The 18,507-nt window shown below is 36.7% G+C and overlaps 1 protein-coding gene across 10 annotated transcripts in view; it reads right to left on the minus strand.

The window, feature by feature from the left end:
- Gbf1 (golgi brefeldin A resistant guanine nucleotide exchange factor 1) overlaps positions 1–18,507 on the minus strand; it is a 125,228-nt gene that overhangs the window by 58,274 nt on the left and 48,447 nt on the right. The window contains exon 1 of one of the 10 annotated variants that reach the window (XM_078019842.1): positions 3,858–3,910. The exons of the other annotated variants lie outside the window; for them this stretch is intronic. The gene's annotated coding sequence lies outside the window, so the exon portion shown is untranslated. Of the gene's footprint in view, positions 1–3,857; positions 3,911–18,507 lie in introns of those variants that run through there. 10 annotated transcript variants of the gene reach the window in all.

The raw sequence follows: 18,507 nt of genomic DNA on the forward strand, positions 1-18,507 counted from the left end.
AAAATTAAAAAACTGGAAATAATCCAAATGACCAATGATAAGATACCAAATAAATTTTAAAATAAAATTCAATGAGTAGTATCACTACTTCTTGTTTTCTTTTTCTCTCTTTTTCTCTCTCTCTCTCTCTCTTTCTTTCTTTTTTTCCAGTACCAGGGATTGAACCTAGGGGCACTTAACCACTAAGCCATATCCCCAGCCCTTTTTTGTATTTTATTTAGAGACAGGGCCTTGCTAAATTGCTGAGGCTGGCTTTGAACTCAAGATTCTCCTGCCTCAGCCTCAGGATTACAGGTGTGTGCTAGCACCAGCTTAGATCTTGTTTTCTAAGAGTGTGAACAATGTAGGAAAATACCCATAATTTTTAAAAGAAAAAATAACTTAGATAAAAGAAAAAAGCATGTTAGGGAGGCCCTGTCTAAAAAAAAATAAAAAGGAGTGGGGTACAGCTCAGTGACCAAGTGCGCTTGAGTTCAATCCCTACTATAAAAAAAGGAAAGAAAAGAAAAAAACAATCAGGTTTATAATCCTAGTCCCTCAGTAGGCTGAGGTAGGAGGACTGCAAGTTTAAGGCAAGGCCAGCCTCAGCAATTTATCGAGGCCCTAAGAACTTAGCAAAACTCTTTCTCAAAAATAAAAAAGTCAGGGAATGTGGCTCAGTGGTAAAGGGCCCATGGGTTCAATCCATAGTACCAAAAAAAAAAGAAACAAGCAAGAGGCAAAAATGTGCAGGTTAATAATAACCCCCACACTTTGCTAATGGGTGTCCGATTGCATGGATAAAAAGAGAAAAAATAGTTATCTCTAAGTGATTAGACTATGGGTGGCTTTTATTTCCATCTCTTCATATTCTTCTATATTCTCCCAAATTTTCTACATAGAGTATCATATTATTATTGAAATATCATTTTTTATATTTTTAGAAGCTAGTTAGGAAAAGGGGGCACTGGGCAGTCTAAATCAGAATCTGATAGAATACTGTCATTAAGTCTCAGTAAAACTTACTTTCTAAAACTTAATTTATTTTGTTATACATGAACAGCTAATAATAATTTATTATAATTTTATATTATTAAAAAATTTAAAATAATCATTAAAAAGACCAAGTATAAGATCATTGAAGCAGGACTGGGATTGTGGCTCAGCGGTAGAGCGCTCCCCTAGCACCGGCGGGGCCCGGGTTCAATCCTCAGCACCACATAAAAATAAAGGCATTGTGTTGTGCCCATCTATACCTAAAAAAATAAATATTAAAAAAAAAATAAGATCACTGAAGCAATACTAGCCTTTCTGAATTCAAATTCCTCAACCTCTCCTTCAACAACTATTATTTTGTTCTTTCAGTGGGCATGGCACTATGCTAGCCATTAGAGATACAAAGATGAATAACTTGTAGTCTTTGCATACAGACTAAGCTATACTAGCTTGTATGACTATGGTTAAACTTCAAATTTTCTTGGTTTTAATTTGTCTATCTAAAAGGTTAGTGTACTGAAACTAATTATATTGCTATGAAATTCAATGCCTAGGAGTGTGTGTGGGGGGGTACTAAGAATTGAACCCAGGGATCTACCACTGAGCTACACCCCCAGCCCTTTTTATTTTTATTTTAATGATCTCACTAAATTGCCTATGCTGGCCTCAAACTTGAAGTCTTCCTGCCTCAGCCTCCCAAACTGCTGAGATTATAGGTGTGAACCAGCATACACAGCAATAACTATGATTTCTGATTGCAAGGCAAGTCAAGTGTTTCACTTATTAACTGGTACACTGTTTTTGTTTTGTTTTAAAGATGGGGTCTCAGTATTTTGGTGAGGCTGGCCCTGAACTCCTGGGCTCAACTGATCCTCCTGCGTCAGCCTCCTGAGTAGCTGGGACTATAGGTGTGTGCCATCATATCAGCTAAAACTCTTATTGTTTTGATGGAGGGTTCTTTCTTTTCCTTTCCTTTTTTTTTTTTTTTTTTTTTTGGTGGGTGGTGGTGGGTGGTAGTGGTACTGGAGATTGAACCCAGGGCACTTTACCAAGCTAAGTCCTCAGTCCTTTAATATTTTGAGACAGGGTCTCACTAAGTTGCTTAGGGCCTTGCTAAATTGCTGAAACTGGCCTTGAACTTGGGATCTTAATGCCTCAATCTCCTGAGTCACTGGGAATATAGGTGTGTGCCACTGTGCCCAGCTACTTTACTATTGTTTTTTGTTTATTTGACTTTCTTTCTTTTCTTTTTTTGTGCTGGAGGTTGATCCCAGGGCCTTATGCAATTGTTATGCAACTTAGTGAGACCTTGACTCAAAATATTAAAGGGCTGAGGACTTAGCTTGGTAAAGTGCCCTGGGTTCAATCCCCAGTACCACTATAGAAAGAAAGAAAGATCTACATCCCCAGCTCCACAGATTTAAATCTGTGTCTCACATATAATATGTGAATGGTAGTTTTGTTCCTGGTGCTTACTGAAAAGTCATTAATATTGTGGTGAGAAATGGTGTGAGGAAAGGGTAAGAGAAAGAGAACAAATGAAATTACCAAGAAGTATATGCAATCCATGTCTTTACCTAAATTGTACTCAAATACTAGAGAGGTCAAACACCAGAGGGATGAAAAATGATGAATTTAATCTCATGCTTATGACCTAAACACAGATGTAAGTGAGAAGACTATGGACCTCAGAGATTTGTTTGTTTTGGTACAGGGGACTGAAACCTGGAAGCCACATCCCCACCCTTTTTATTTTGAAAAAGGGTCTTACTAAGTTGCTTAGGGCCTTACTAAATTGCTGAAGTTGGCCCGGAACTTGTGATCCTCCTGCTGCATTCTCTCTATATGCTGGGATTACAGGCATGTACCACCATGCCCAGCTGGTTCTCATCTTAATATAAATTGGTACCATTTTGAAATAAGGGAAATGACAAGGAATATGGAAGAATATAAGCAATGAAGATTACCACTGCCCACCTTGCAGTAAAGCTGGAAGCCCTATTACCACTGTTGATGTTCTAACATTTCTCTTCTGGGTTAGTTATTAACCACTGGTTGCCAGTACACAAGGTCTTTGCTTTGATGATAAAGACAAAACCATCCCTAGAGCATAAGCATGGCTTTCCCATTGCTCATTTTTTAATTTCAACAACGAACTACACTTGATTTTTTTTTTTTTTGGTACCATAAATTGAACCTAGGGGTGCTTCAACTGAGCACATCCTCATCCCTTATTTATTTTTTATTTTGTGATAAGGTCTCCTTAAGTTGTTTAGTGCCTCTTTAAGTTGCTGAGGCTGGCTCAGCCTCTCAAGTCACTGGGATTACAGGAGTGCACACCATAGCTGGTTACTCATGATTTCTTGCTACAAGAATGATTCTCTTTCTTCTTGGTATTTCCATGGAGTGCTATTGCTTTAGTGTAGCATAGTCTAGTTTATAGCTAATTATAGTCTGTAAGCTCTAGAAAATAGAGGGGATAGGAATCTTTATGTCTTTGTTATGTACAGTGTCTAATAGAGGTTCATAAACACAGTAGCGTGCAACTAATGTTTTTGAATTAGTTGAAAAAGGTCATATAAAAAAAACTGAAGAAATCTACAGCCTGATTTTCCTAATGAGATTTCTTGGCATATCTAGGGAAAACTAGTAAAAGAGATGTTTACAAGGAATAGGGCAGCACCTGAACAGAAGGTCCCCCCATATGTGACCAGTGGCTGTTGGCCAGGAATGAGATTTTAGAGAAGTAACATCTCTGAGAGGAGCCTGCCAATAGTGATGGAAAGCAGCCTAAACTTTGAGGTGGCTGTATTTTGAGGGGAGGCCATTTTGTGCTCTTTGGGGAAAATGTTAATGAGAGGTTTCACAAATGTCAGACTTGCCTGATTAAACGAAGCCAGCTAGGTAGATGTTTTCCATATTAATGTCATCACTGCTGAAAGAGCAAAGAGAGGGAAGAAAAGGAGGTTTGAGAAAGGAAAATGATAAACCTCAATTATTTACAAAAGAAATTATGCTTCTGCTAGCTTGGGCAAGGATATCAGATAAGAGAACTGTTATATGGCAGGCCTGGCTGTTCTACCTTCTTACCACTTTCAAAAAAATAAATTAAGCCTTGAAATCAGGAGAGGACAGACCACAGTGTGACTAGCACCTGTGACGAGTGACTTGGGTGTCTACTGACTAAGCACACTTCAAGGAAATTTTCTCAAGAAAGATAGAGAAAGTTCATCTAAGTTCTTACTCTTACAAAACTTGAAAAGTATAAGAAGAAAGTCATTCAAATAATATGTTTAAGGGATTTCTTCCTCCTTAGTTTACCTTTAAAATTTTTCAATTATTCATGTAGCTTTTCCACTTTTTTGTCTTTGCATGCAAAGAACTGAATGACTTATAATCCTTGTTCCTCCTGATACAAACTCTCATAAGTTTTTATAGCTTCTGCTACCTAAATCAAAGATAGGGGTGGCCAAATACTGTTAAGAGAGCTCAACCTCCTTTTGCCCTTGTTTCTCCCCAGCCAGCCTGCAATTGTGTCCCAATCAACCAGCATTAATACAGATACACGGAGGTATTTATTTGCTGCTGATTCTGCCTAGCTGTATTCAGACTCAATCTCCATGTGTATTTAATAAATCACACTAGTTAGGTGGATAGGATTAGTTCCAAGTCACCTAATGACTATATCATGAACTGCAGCATTAAAGGGATTAATATTAATCTGAGTCATTGCAGTTCAGTGGAAAAGGCCAATCCATTCTCCAACAGGAGCTCTGTTCGGCAAGAAATCCTCAACAAGACCAGGAAGATTAATGAGGGCTTCTACATCCTGACTACAAATCTTCACCTACCAGGGTGTAGGGTAGTGCATCTCAGTCCAGATGAATTCATAAATAACCTGCAATATCACAAGTATTTGGGGCAGCTGAGCCCCAGTAAGGGAGGGCCAACTAGCCCGCTCCATCTTCTCCTCCTGTAACCCACACCACAGGGATGGCACAGGAATTTTACAAGCCCACATAGCAGCCAGTTTTGTTTTCTTTCAAGTAAGGGCCCACACCTCGTAAATCACTTTCTTATTTCAGGAAAAGAAGAGTACTAACTTGAGGATGGACTTGTGTGTCCTCAAAATAAATGAAGCTTTTTGTAATGTCACTTCCCTGAAGATGGGAAAACCACCTGGCCTCCACAATGCATGGAACATACTTTCAAGTCAGGAAACCTTTTCTTTGCTTGGTGCTCAGTCCTTTTCATTAGCACCCACAAGATACTAGGTCAGCACTGGGCCTCTCTGAAGTCTTAGTCAGAACTACTTTTTTGGTCCCAAAGGAGCACCCTAGAAAGAACTGTATCTACCAGATACCACGAGAACCAGTCTTTTCTCAGACCTTGGCCCTAATTTCACCATCTAGGTTCTACCAACATGAGCCCAGGCAAGCCTGAGATCTCTAGAGGACAAGGTACAGCTTGGATTAACTAGCTCAAAAGCAATTCATGATGCCAGTATGATATGCAGATAGAAAAAGTAACAGGTCACAATTAAACTCAATTCACTGGAGGACCTGTTTCTTCCTCAGTGACTCTACAGGCACCTGAGGGAAATGCCAGGAGAAGAGCTGAATGGGCAGAATTATATTATATTATATTATATCATATCATATCATATCATATCATATTATATTATATTATGTTCCTGTGCCATCCCTGTGGTGTGGGTTACAGGAGGAAAAGATGGAGTGGGCTAGTTGGCCATCCCTTACTGGGGATCAGCTGCCCCAAATACTTACTTGGAGAAACCACATTGATACACCTATTTCTACCTGTAGTATCCATTTTAGAGTCTGGAAACACCTAAAGTGTGGGTATTCCAACTAATACCCATTAACCTGCACAGACAACAGCAGGTCAGTCATGAAGATTCCCTTGTAATGGATGTAACTGCCAACAACTAGAATAGTGAGGCTGCTACTAAAAAAGTCTCTTGAACTGAAAGCTAAATTCTAATAGCATCAAAATATAAGCGAACCAGCCGGGTGCAGTGGCATGCGCCTGTAATCTCAGCAACTTGGTAAACCAAGGCAGGAGAATCATAAAGTTCAAAGCCAGTCTCAGCAACTTAGCAACGCCCTAAGCAACTCAGTGAGACCCTGTCTCTAATAAAATATAAAAAAGGGCTGGGGATGTAGCTTAGTGGTTAAACACCCCTGGGTTCAATCCCCTGGAATCTACCCCCTTACCCTCCAAAAAAAAAGAATAGTTGATTCTATAGCTAACAAAGGCAGTTCACATGAGTGGTTATAGAAACAATTAGGCCATCGGCCATAATTCATGCTTTCCTGACAGCCAGGCCTCTTTGCATGAGGTCCCCCCAAGGGATTGATGGGGTTAAGAGGGGCTTTTTCATCATCTTGCCAAATCTAAGACCTAACTCGCTAATAGATATCTGAGCCTCATTCCCATAAGACAAATACATAGAAACAGTAGCATAAGATCATTCTGGAGAAAAAGATGGGAACATGCAGCACCTTTTCTTGATAGGAGCAAAAGGCTCAATACTCTCTCTTCCTATCTTTTCTATAACCATTCCTTCACCTTCCCATCCCCTGCAGCTTCTCTCCAGTTCTAAGGAAATTAACTATCAAACATATACAGTCCCAAATCTTTTCCTTATAGCCACGTCAGCCTAACTTAAAGCTCAAGCCAGTGGCCCCAGGACAACTTGGGACATTAATCAAAAGTGTTACTATGCTAAGATCATGTGTATACACCTCACAATCTGCTTAAAGCTTCAGTTTCAATACAGAGTGACTAGGAGTATTTATAGTACTTAACAGCACCTCTGTCTCTTGCCAGACATTCCTGTCCTTCTAACAAATAAGTCCTGAAACCATTAGAGGAAAGATGCTCTCTGGACATGGAGAACTTGTTACATAACTCCATAGGAAGGGGACTTCTGGCAGCAAACTTTCTTTCCTCAAAGCACCCTCTAAAGGAGAACACTCTGCACACTGCTGAGTCCCCAGACCATCATGTACACAGGACAGGGCTATCCAGCGGGATGCATCAGGCTCCAGGAATGCTGAAGTCCACATATTTGCCATTCAACACCAAAATGGCTTTTCAAGTTCAATCAGCTATAAATGTTGCTTTGTTTTAATTTTCCACTGAACTTCCTGGAACCTATTATCCAACTGTCAGGGATGTATATTTAGCAAGAGCAACATGGCCTCTTTGCCACTGCCCCACTGCTCATGTCACCTCTAATAAATACAAATTCAACCCTTTCCTCAATCCCTGCTACAAATGTGGCTTGGAGTTGATAAAGAATGGTCTTGATGTAGAGGCCAGAAATTGAACAACATGTCCCCCCACCACAATTATATGCAAATCCCAAGTCTCTCCTAGGTCAATGTTACTGTAAGGTTTTCTAGTAGTCCCAAGAAAAAAAAACAGTGTTTAATTCACTGGACTCCAAATGTACATACGTGCATGCCTCTATTTGGGGGAATGCCAGTAATGCAATGACTTAACAGAGAATTCTAACACAAATTAATAGGGACTTCAGCCTATATAGGCATAGTAGATATACAGGGCTAATACAGCTTATTATATTCACTAGTAAGATCTGGAAAACCAAAATGAGAATTGAGAAGAATAAGCAAACAAAAATGTACAGTTTTAATTTCACCTCCAGAAGCTAGTTTGATATAACCTCCTGGTCAAGAATGCATTAAGTACAAATTTTTCCACTCTGACAAGATTTTTTTGGCCTTTTCTAGCTACTGATACATTTCATTCTGACATCAAGCAGTAAAAATAGACTTGAATGAGAAATACATTTCTAATTCACCATGTCTACCAACTACAAATAGATCTAAATCCCTAGCTATCCACATGGTCTTTTTCTAATTCCATAATATTTAGCACCACTCTTCAAGCCCCAAAGAAAAAATGAGGCATGCATATGCATATATATATATATATATAAAATGATTGGTCATATTTTGCCTAAAGCATACAAATATAAAACAAGAACCAAAATATGAGATTTTTCTATAACCTAGAAACACAGAATAAGTTAAACTAGTATTTCTGGGATTGATTTAGCATTTCTAAGTTAGCTTCTGACTAAAATTTTATGACAGCAGACCTAAAATAGAGAGAACATTAAGGAGAATTTAAAAATGAAATCAGAAATTCCACAACAAACAATGAATTAAGTTCGTGATCCACAAACAAGAGCACACAAAAATTTTAAGTAGGAAGAACCAAAATTTTCAAAAATACAAAACAAATATATGAGAAGAAAACCAACATCTATGGGCTGCGGTTGTAGTTCAGTGATAACAGCACTTGTCTCACATGCTTGAAGCCCTGGATTTAATCCTCAGCACCACATAAAAATAAATAGATATTGTGTTCATCTACTAACTAACTAAATAAAAAAACATTTTTTTAAAAACCCCAACATCTAGGTCTGGGGTTGTGGCTCAGCGGTATAACACTCACCTAGCACGTATGAGGCTCTGGGTTCGATCCTCAGCACCACATAGAATACATAAAAATAAAGGTTTGTGTCCAGCTACAACTAAAAAATAAATATTAAAAAAAAAAGAGGGGTTGGGGATGTGGCTCAAGCGGTAGCCCGCTCGCCTGGCATGCACAGAGTGCTGGGTTCGATCCTCAGCACCACATAAAAATAAAATAAAGATGTTGTGTCCACCAAAAACTAAAAAATATATATTAAAAAATTCTCTCTCTCTCTCTCTCTATCTATCTATCTATCTCTATCTCTCTCTCTTAAAAAAAAAAAAAAGAAATTTACCTAAAAAAAAAAAAAACCCAACATCTAAATGAATACGATACATAAGATCTTCTCATCAGTTATGAGCATTGGACAATAGAGGTCACAAGTGAGGATAGTGAACAAAGCTAAGAAAAGTCACAAACTAGTTTACAAAAAGAAACAAACTTCACATTACAATCTATGGGGCCTGAACTAACATGGAAAAATCAGTATTATCAGGGGAAATAGTATACTTTTTCTCTTTGTACTTTAATGATCTCATACTCATTTCCCCAAAAGGCATCTTATTAGTGTTGATAACCAAAATAATATATAGTCCTGAACCCACAGATTTAGCATTTACTATTTCAACTATTTAAGAATGATTCTGAGCCTGGTACATGTTTTAGATCTATAATCCCAGTGACTCAGGAGGCTAAGGCAAGAAGATTGCAAGTGTGAGGCCAACCTAGGCAACTTAGCCTGACTCAAAATAAAATTTGAGGGCTGGTGCTGTGGCTCAGTGGCAGAGCCCTTGCCCAGCATGTGTGAAGCACTTGGTTTGATTCTCAGCACCACATATAAATAAATAAAATAAAAGTCCACCGATGATAAAAAAAAATATTTTTAAAAATAAAATCAAATCTGAAAAAAGGGCTAGGGATATAGCTCAGTAGTAGAGCACTTGCTGAGTACATTTGAGAACCTGGGTTTGATTTCCAATACTGTCCAAAAATTAGTGAGTGATTCTGAAGACCTAATATAAAATCATAATTAATAACTGTTCTTAGACACAAGTCTAATTATAGGAATAAGTCCAGATGACTGCTCAGCATCTACAAATTTAAGCCCTCCCTCCTCTTTTTTAGGAATCTAAATTGAAATACATAACTTCTTAACTATAACTTGATGCATTTTTACAAACTTAATTACTCATGTAACCAACACCTAAATTAAAATAAAGAGCATTACCAGAACCAAGAAGTCCCAATAGTGACTTCTTCCAACTGCAATGCCTCCAAAGAACCATTATTCTGGCTTCTAATAACATTGATTTGCTTTGTTTTGACGAAACTTTATATAAATGATATAACACAATAGATTTCTTCTTTATATTTGGCTTCTTTCATACAATATTTCATCGGAAAAATTCATCTGTGTTGCAAGATGTTGTAGTTCACTAATTCTCATTGTTGTATGGTATTCCATTGTGAGAATATATACATTTTATTTATTCACCTTATTCTGATGTCATTAGAGTAGTTCCTTTTTTATTTTACTTCTATGAATAGCACTATTATAAGTATTCTCATACATATAATGGTGAACTCCTATGTATGAATTCATATTAGGCATATCCATAGAAACAGAATTGCTTGCTCACAGGGTATAGTCATATCACCTCTTTTTCAGAAGCAGCCAGTTTTCCAATTTATAAACTCACCCTCAGGGCATGAGAGTTTCAGTTGCTTCACATCCTTCTATAATTTGGTATTGGTTGTCCTTTTGTTTTTGGCCAGTCTGCCCCATGTATAGCATTATTCCATTGTGATTTTGAATGAAATTAAGTTCAATACCTTTTCTTATATTTACTGATTTTTCAGATATCCAGTATTGTGAGGTAGCTGTTTGAGTGTTTTGCCCATTTTTCTTTAGAGAAATCTACTTTTTTCTTATTGATTTATACAAGTTCTTACAGGAACTTTCATTTGCCGAGTTTGGGGATTTGAGAGTATCAATAGAACAATTTACTTCAAAAATAAAATGTTTATACTGATAATATTGGAATCTCAGCTCCTATATTCCTTTTTATTCAAGTAAGAATTTAGATTTTTTTTTATTTTAATGATGTGCTATTACAATGGTGTACTGTACATAATGCTAGGACTTGCTGTAACATATTCATTCATGCACACAAACATAATTTGGCCAATCTCATTTCCCAGTATTCCTCTTTGCCTCCTTTTCTCCCTCCTTATATTTCTTTTAAAAGTCCACTGTTCCCCCTAGTAGAGAGAATCACAGCCTCTGGGACAGTAGTCCCTACATTTCTCCTATGCCAACAAATCAGTAAAATTTTTTCTTTCCTTTTTCTCAAAAAAAAACAAACAAACAAACAAACAAAAAGTTTACTAGCTATGGGCATAGCTCATTGGTACAGTACTTGCCTATCATGCACAAGGCCCTGGGTCCAATCTCCAGAACAACACATTAAAAAAAAGGGAGGAATGGGGCTGAGGTTGTGGCTCAGTGGTAGAGCACTTGCCTATCATGTGTGAGGTACTGGGTTTGATCCCTGGCACCACATAAAAATAAAACAAATAAAATAAAGGTATTGTGTTCATCTACAACTAAAAAGAATTTTTTAAAAAGGGGGAGTGGGAATGGCTAGGGATATATTTCAATGGTAGAGCATTCATCTGGAATGTGTGAGACCTTGGATTAGATTAGATCCCTAGCACACACAAAAAAATTTTAAAAAAAAGTTTGCTATATTTTATATAAGTCTCTTTATCATTCTTTGGATTCAAAACAAAATTAAGCTTGTATTCTGACTTATAAACTGTAATTCCAACTTCTGATTCTATCATCTTGAGGCCCTTGTCATCTAAGACTAGCAAGAAACACTGAAGTCCAGGCCCCAATAAAAGGTGAAAATCATCTTCCCAATGTAACAGAAACTAAAGTGTGAGGAAAGAAGAGAGAACTACTTTCCCTTTGACAAAAATTCCCAATAGTGAGTAGGCCTGATAAGTAAATGGAAATTCTAGATAGCCTCTGAACAGAATCCTTTTCCACCTTTCAAATAATTTACAGCTTAATGTCAGCTAAATTTAGTAACTTCTCCCATTTGACCATGGCAAGGAGATTCTTGACTGGTTTTCCATGGTCATTATAGACCTTTTCATAGATCCCTGAAATATGATGTGGCCATCAAAATGTCAGCACTTACCCACTACCCACACTCTGGACACATGGCCTAGCTTGCAGGTCAGTGACATATTATAACATGAGGAAATAAGACCAGTTTCAGATCTAATTCAAGAATAGACACATGATAGTTTCCATGTTCTTGACAATTTAAACTAATAACTACAATGAAGGCCAACTTAGGAGCTTACAACTTTGGCCACAATAGGAGCTCTAAATGAATAGTACCTCCCAGACCAATTGCACAAGGGCAGAAGCAGCAGTTAATCAATGAAAGCATCCACCAGCAGTGGAACAGCAGCAGTTCTGTGTCAAAAATTCCCATGTTCAGAAACCTTTAATGATTTCCCACTTCTATCTGAATTAAGGTGAATAATGAAATTTAAGAGTTGTAAGGAAAAATACAGGTCTCATACAGGTCTTTTCTCATCCCATTTGTGTGTGAATATATGTGCGAGCACATACATATATAACATACTGAAATCAGGGTAAAGAGAAGCTAACTGCTGGGTGAGATGGCACAAGCCTGTAATCCCAGTGGTGTGGAAGGCTGAGGAAGGAGAATCTCAAGTTCAAAGCCAGCCTCAGGAAAAGCAAGGTGCTAAGCAACTCAGTGAGATCCTGTCTCTAAATAAAATACAAAATAGGGCTGGGGATGTGGCTCAGTGGTAGAGTGCCCCTGAGTTTGATCCCTAGTACTCCCCCTCCAAAAAAAAGGGAGACACTAACTCAGCCAAGGAAATATACCTCATCATGAGATGTCTTGTTAGGAGTCTTTGAACTATACATAGTGACCCTCCTCAATATTTAGATTCAGGGGCTGGGGCTGGGGCTCAGTGGCAGAGCACTTGCCTATCATGTGTGAGGCACTGGGTTTGATCCTTGGCAGCGCATACCAAAAAATAAAATAAATTAAAGGCATGCTGTCTATCTGCAATTACAAAAAAAAAAAAATCTAGATTCAAATCCCAGTTCTAGTATAATCATAGCAAATAAACTTCTCTAAGCCTTAGTTTTTGCATCTATAAAATATGAAAAAATCCCAGCCCTACCTCAAAGGTTTACTTAAGAATTATATAAAAGAATGTGAACAAAACATTTAGGTAAGAAAAACTAAGGAAATTTTTGAGAAGGTTAAGTACTGAAAGAGTACTTATTCTGTATATTAAAATGTTTAATGAGACGACAACAACAAAAGTAAAAGCTAACATTATAAAACTCTTAAAAGAAAATAGGTGCAAATTTTATACCAGGGTTTTTCAACCTTGGCACTAATGATTGAGTCAGAATTCTTTGCTGTGTGAGCTGTGCTGTGCATTGTAAGATATTTAGCAACTTCCCTCCTGATCTCCACCTACTAGGTATATCAGCATTATGTCTCTTTCTCTGACTTATGACAATCAAAAATGTCTCCAAATATTGTCAGGTTGCGTCTCCAGGGAAATTACCCAGTTGAGATTCAGTTTTAAGGTGATGCTGCTTAACCTCCTCTCTTCTAAAATTACCAATGTCTATTTCACAACTACATGAGTAGTTACTTGCTTAGTAAATAAATTCTAAGAACTCTTTAGAAATATTAAATATTCCATAATCCATCATTTTTGGAATGATCTCAAACTCTAATTGTTAATAACCCCATTTTAAAAGTACTTAGTCCAACTTCCTCCATTAGAAGGTCACAGATCAGCATATTTTTATTATTTTTAGTATGGCTTTTTTGGGGGACAATGGGTACTAGGGATTGAACTCAGGGGCACTGGACCACTGAGCCATATCCCCAGCCCTATTTTGTATTTTATTTAGAGTCAGGATCTCACTGAGTTACTTAGCACCTAGCTTTTGCCGATGCTGGCTCTCGATCCTCCTGCCTCAACCTCCCCAGCTGCCAGATTCACAGGCATGTGCCATGGCACCTGGCTGGCATTTTTTTGTTAACAACTTTACTAAGATATGATTCACATACCAAAAAATTCACCTTTTGAAGTGTACAATTCAGTATTTTTCAGTATATTCAGATTGGTACAACCAAGTGTTATGACTGTTAAAATACTGATCCTGGGCTGGGGATGTGGCTCAAGCGGTAGCGTGCTCGCCTGGCATGTGGTGGGCCCAGGTTCGATTCTCAGCACCACATACAAACAAAGATGTTTTGTTTACCAAAAAATAAAAATAAATATTAAAAAATTCTCTCTCTCTAAAAAAAAAATAATAATACTGATCCTTTTATATTTTAAACCAGTGTCCTAACTATTTACTCTTGGCCTAAACAACAAGGAACTAAAAACCAAAGTCAAAGTCAAACAACAGGTTAGTCCCTTTGGCACTGTGAAGCTTCTCATAGCTATCAATGTATCAATTCCTTATGCTAAGACAAGCTATGAAAGAAGCAAACTGAATGAGATTTGCTTGAAATTTAGTGTCATTGCTGAAAAGAAATTAGGAAAATCTAAAGTCATTCCTAAACCACTGGTGGCCATTACTAGGAACTCTAAGCACTCCTTTTCTCCCCCGCTTATTAGCCAAAATGAAAGTAATTCATAGGCTGGTGACAACAAGCAACAGCAAGCATTGTAAGGTTAGAATCTTTTTTTACCATTAATTCAACTTGTTTTGAGATCCTAAACAAGACAACCATCTGACTTGACAGAAATGCCAAGGTTTTGCTATAGAGTCTCTTTTTCATTGTGAGTACAACTACAATGCCAATGCAACCTTAACTTTTTTTTTTTTTAAGCTCTTTAATAATACCTGCCCTACTGCTGTCACTATCTAATCCAGAGACTGGCTGGCAGGAAGAAATGGTTCTGGATGCCACATCTGACATACAGACCAGCTACCATCTTCCAAGTATTAGAACTACTTCCAGCTCCTTTTTTGATCAATTTGTTCAATCCAAATTTGAAGATCAAATCTGAAGCCTATGAAAGAAGCTGCAGCTTCCGAGACCAAAGCTATTTTGTTGAAGAATACTATCAAGAGAATTGTATATCCAGCCAGACAAGAAGCCAGCTGCAAGATACTTCAGACATACTAAACCTAATCTTCCCCTACCTTCCAGAAGACCTCAAGGCTCTTGCCAAATCATGTGAAACACACTCCTTCTGACTCATGATTACTCATTTTTCACAACTGTTTACTGACTGTACCTATCTGACAGTGTGAAAGTTTATTCCATTTTCTTTCCATGAATGTCACTATGTTAAATGCCATATCATTAATAATGTTAAAAAAGAACAATAAAAACAATAATCATTTAGTCATTATGTACTACATATACTAGATAGGGACTGTGATTAACACTCTACTTGCATTATCTTATTTTTAATTTTCACAATTGAGAATGACCTTATGACCTTATGAGAAAGGTTTTATTACTGCCCCTGACCTTTTACATTTATTTTTAAACTTAACATATAGCAAATTGATTTGGGGGAGGATGGGGTGGATTTTCTGAGACTTAACACATGTAGCATCCTATAGCCATCACCAAAATAAAGATATATAACTGTTACATCACCTCAAAAATCACCTCATCCTGCCCCCATGGTATTTATGTCCTTTCCCCACCTCTAACCCATGGCAATTATGCTCTGTTCCTTGTCTATATAATTTTGTCTTTTCCAGAATGTCATATGACTGAAATCATTCACTTGGTATAATGGCTTTGAAATCCATTCAAGCTGGTATATTCATCAATAATTCATTCCTTCTTATTGATAAGTAGTATCCAACACTGTTTCTGTTTTATAAATAAGGTACCCAAGGCTCAGAAATGTTAAATAACCCACTTGAGGCTATCTATATGAGGCCAATATTTAAAATCAGGCTCTTCATGGCTCTAGAACCTATACTCTTAACCACAATACCATATTAGCCTAGACTTCAGAAGAGAGGAACAGCAATCTATGATTCTGATTGAAACATTAAGGAATCTTCTAGAACAACAGTACAAATGAGTTTTTTATTTACCAAGAATAAGGCTAAGAAATATTTGTCAGGATTTCTGGCAATGATTTCAAACTCTGAAAGGAAGTATGATATGGAGTAAGAGCAGGAGCTGTAATCAGTGAAATGAGCCTGCATTTATAATCCCAGTCTGCCACTTATTAAGAATGTTACCTTACACAAGTTCTTCAGTGGAACCTCTGTTTCTTCTTCTATAAAATGTTGGTATATTATCTTGAAATGTTCTTGGAAGGATAAAATGAGATGATATACATGAAGTTCCTAACACACAATATTATTACTACCAAAACTAAATAGAACCAAAACTCTTGCCAAACAAATATCTATAGAATATACAAATCAGTATTTAGAAAGCTCTAAAAGATGTTAGAAGGCAAAGTTCCTTCCTACAAGGAGTGTATATTTTAGCTAAAAGACATACACTTTCCTAAAATTAGAATAAATGCTATATAGAATATGATGCTAAACTGCCAGATCCATAAATAAAATAAACTCACAATTACTTTTAGTCAATAGCTTTAACTTTCTATTTAATTTTTTAAATATTTTTTTAATTTGTAGATGAATAAAATACCTTTATTTTATTTATTTTTATGTGGTGCCAGGGATCAAACCCAGCACTCTACCACTGAGCCACAACCCCAGTCCCTCTATTTAATTAAAAAGAAAGAAAAAAGAAATCAAAGTGAATGGTGGTGCATGCCTATAACCCCAGCAGTTCAGAGGCTGAGCCAGTCTCAGCAACTCAGCAAAACCCTATCTCAAAATAAAAAATTAAAAATTAAAAAGGAGCTGCAGCTCAGTGATTAAGCACCTTTAGAGTCAATCCCTGATACCAAAAAATAAAAAAATCATGATTCAGGTGTGAAACCCACCCATTTTCTAGTCTAAAACATTTCCTTGGCACAAATAAAGACAAAACCTTTACTACTAGTCAACCTCAAAAATAAATTTTTTGTCAGGGGGTTTCTGGGAATTGAACCCAAGGGCACTAACTACTGAGCCACCTTGAGATAAGGCCTCATTAAATTGCTGTGGCTAGCCTCAGCAATCCTCCTGCCTCAACCTCCCAAATTGCTGGGATTATAGGTGTGTACCACCACACCTGACAAAAGTGTATTTTTAAACTACTGGTGTCAATTTGTTCATTCCAGGAACCTGTCTCAATTTCAAGATTATTAAGTGTTGGGGTTGTGTGGCTCAGCGGTGGAGCACTTGCCTGGCACGTGTGAGGCCCTGGGTTCAATCCTCAGCACCACATAAAAATAAATAAATAAAGTACAGGTATTGTATCCAATACCTAACTAAAAACTAAATATTTTTTAAAGATTATTAAAATAAATGTTAATAATATTTGATAATTAAATCAAATATTTTAATAATTTTGATTTCTGAGAGGGAAAAACATACCTAATAGAACTTACCTCTGTGCCACTTAATGGTTTATGAAATTTTGGGGTTCTATAAGAAAACAGGGTATACTTCAAAAGGTTATAAAAGTCCAAAAGAACTCAAGGTCTTTGCTCAAAGGAATTTAGTAAGATCATTTTTTTTCTCCTATTCGCTCGAGTGGTAAAAATACATGAATAACTAGGAGTAGGGAAGGAAAGTAACAAAGAGGAGAATAAGTTGGAATGGTAAAGACTATTCAAATCTATCTGTAAAATTCTACTTTCTTCTGGTATTTTCTATAAATCTTTTCCTTCAACTGATGTTTACTGTGTGAATCTTTGCCAGTACAGAAATAACTCTTTGAAATCCAGCTCTGGTTTATTAGGCTTTTAAATTTAGCATGCAAATAAAACTTACATAAAATTAGACTGCCCAAATTTTTACCTCTTGATTTGACCTGGGAACAAAACCTAGTAATGGCTGTGGAACAAAGCATCTTACCAAGGCTCTACTGTAACTACTTAGCAACTATTCTTCACAGTTGGCAAGTCTGTACATCTATGCTGCTCAGTTAGTATCTAGAATTGGATAAAAAGAGTTCAAACTTTAAAATAAACGTTGAAGTTCATACACAAAATAGTGGCAATGATTAAAAAATTCCAAATGTTACATGATAAACTAATCTTGAGCAGGATGAATATTTATATCATACTGTTTCTATCATAAAACTTGTGATTGAGAAGAATTTTTTTTGTATTTAAAACTTCAGATAATTCATTAAATGCAGATAAAATGAAGGTCAAAGACTGTTCAACATATTTGTGGGAAAGTAAGTTGTGCTATATTCTAAATGGGAAAAAGAAAATAAGTTTTCATTTTCTACCTTGTACCTCTAATATATGTGTATATTGGTTTGTGTGCTTATTTTGCAATTTAACATACAAAATGAATGTCATAAATATAGATGCAAAGTCTATTTATCTACCTTCCTATCTATCTTTGTCTATCTATTGATCATGTATCCTATTATAATGAATTCCCATAAAATAAAAATTATTTTTGCTGCAAAAAAAAAAATAGTGGCAATGAACTATCACTTGGGGACCAAACAGAACAAGGGGTTCATTTTTCCAGTCCTTTATCAGCTTAAGCTTTATGCTTATAACTTGTCTAAGCTCTACAATTCTTTCCCATTCAAGAAATATAACCATCCGTAGGCCTGGATTTCTACCAGACTTTAAGGCTGAACCACTTATCCCTATCATCTTACAGAAAGGGAGAAGCCAAATCTCTAGCCAACATTCTAAAAAACAAATAGCTAAAGTTAGAAAACAGAAGAAAACTGCCAAGCAAAAATATACCCCTTTTCCTCATTTAAGTTGGTTGGGCAATTTTCTCATAAGCAACAGCAATGAATAGGAAAACAGGAGACCTAAATTCTAGTATTTTCAACTAAT

Source organism: Ictidomys tridecemlineatus, chromosome 1 (genome assembly GCF_052094955.1).
Source record: "Ictidomys tridecemlineatus isolate mIctTri1 chromosome 1, mIctTri1.hap1, whole genome shotgun sequence".
Taxonomy (NCBI): Eukaryota; Metazoa; Chordata; class Mammalia; order Rodentia; family Sciuridae; genus Ictidomys; species Ictidomys tridecemlineatus.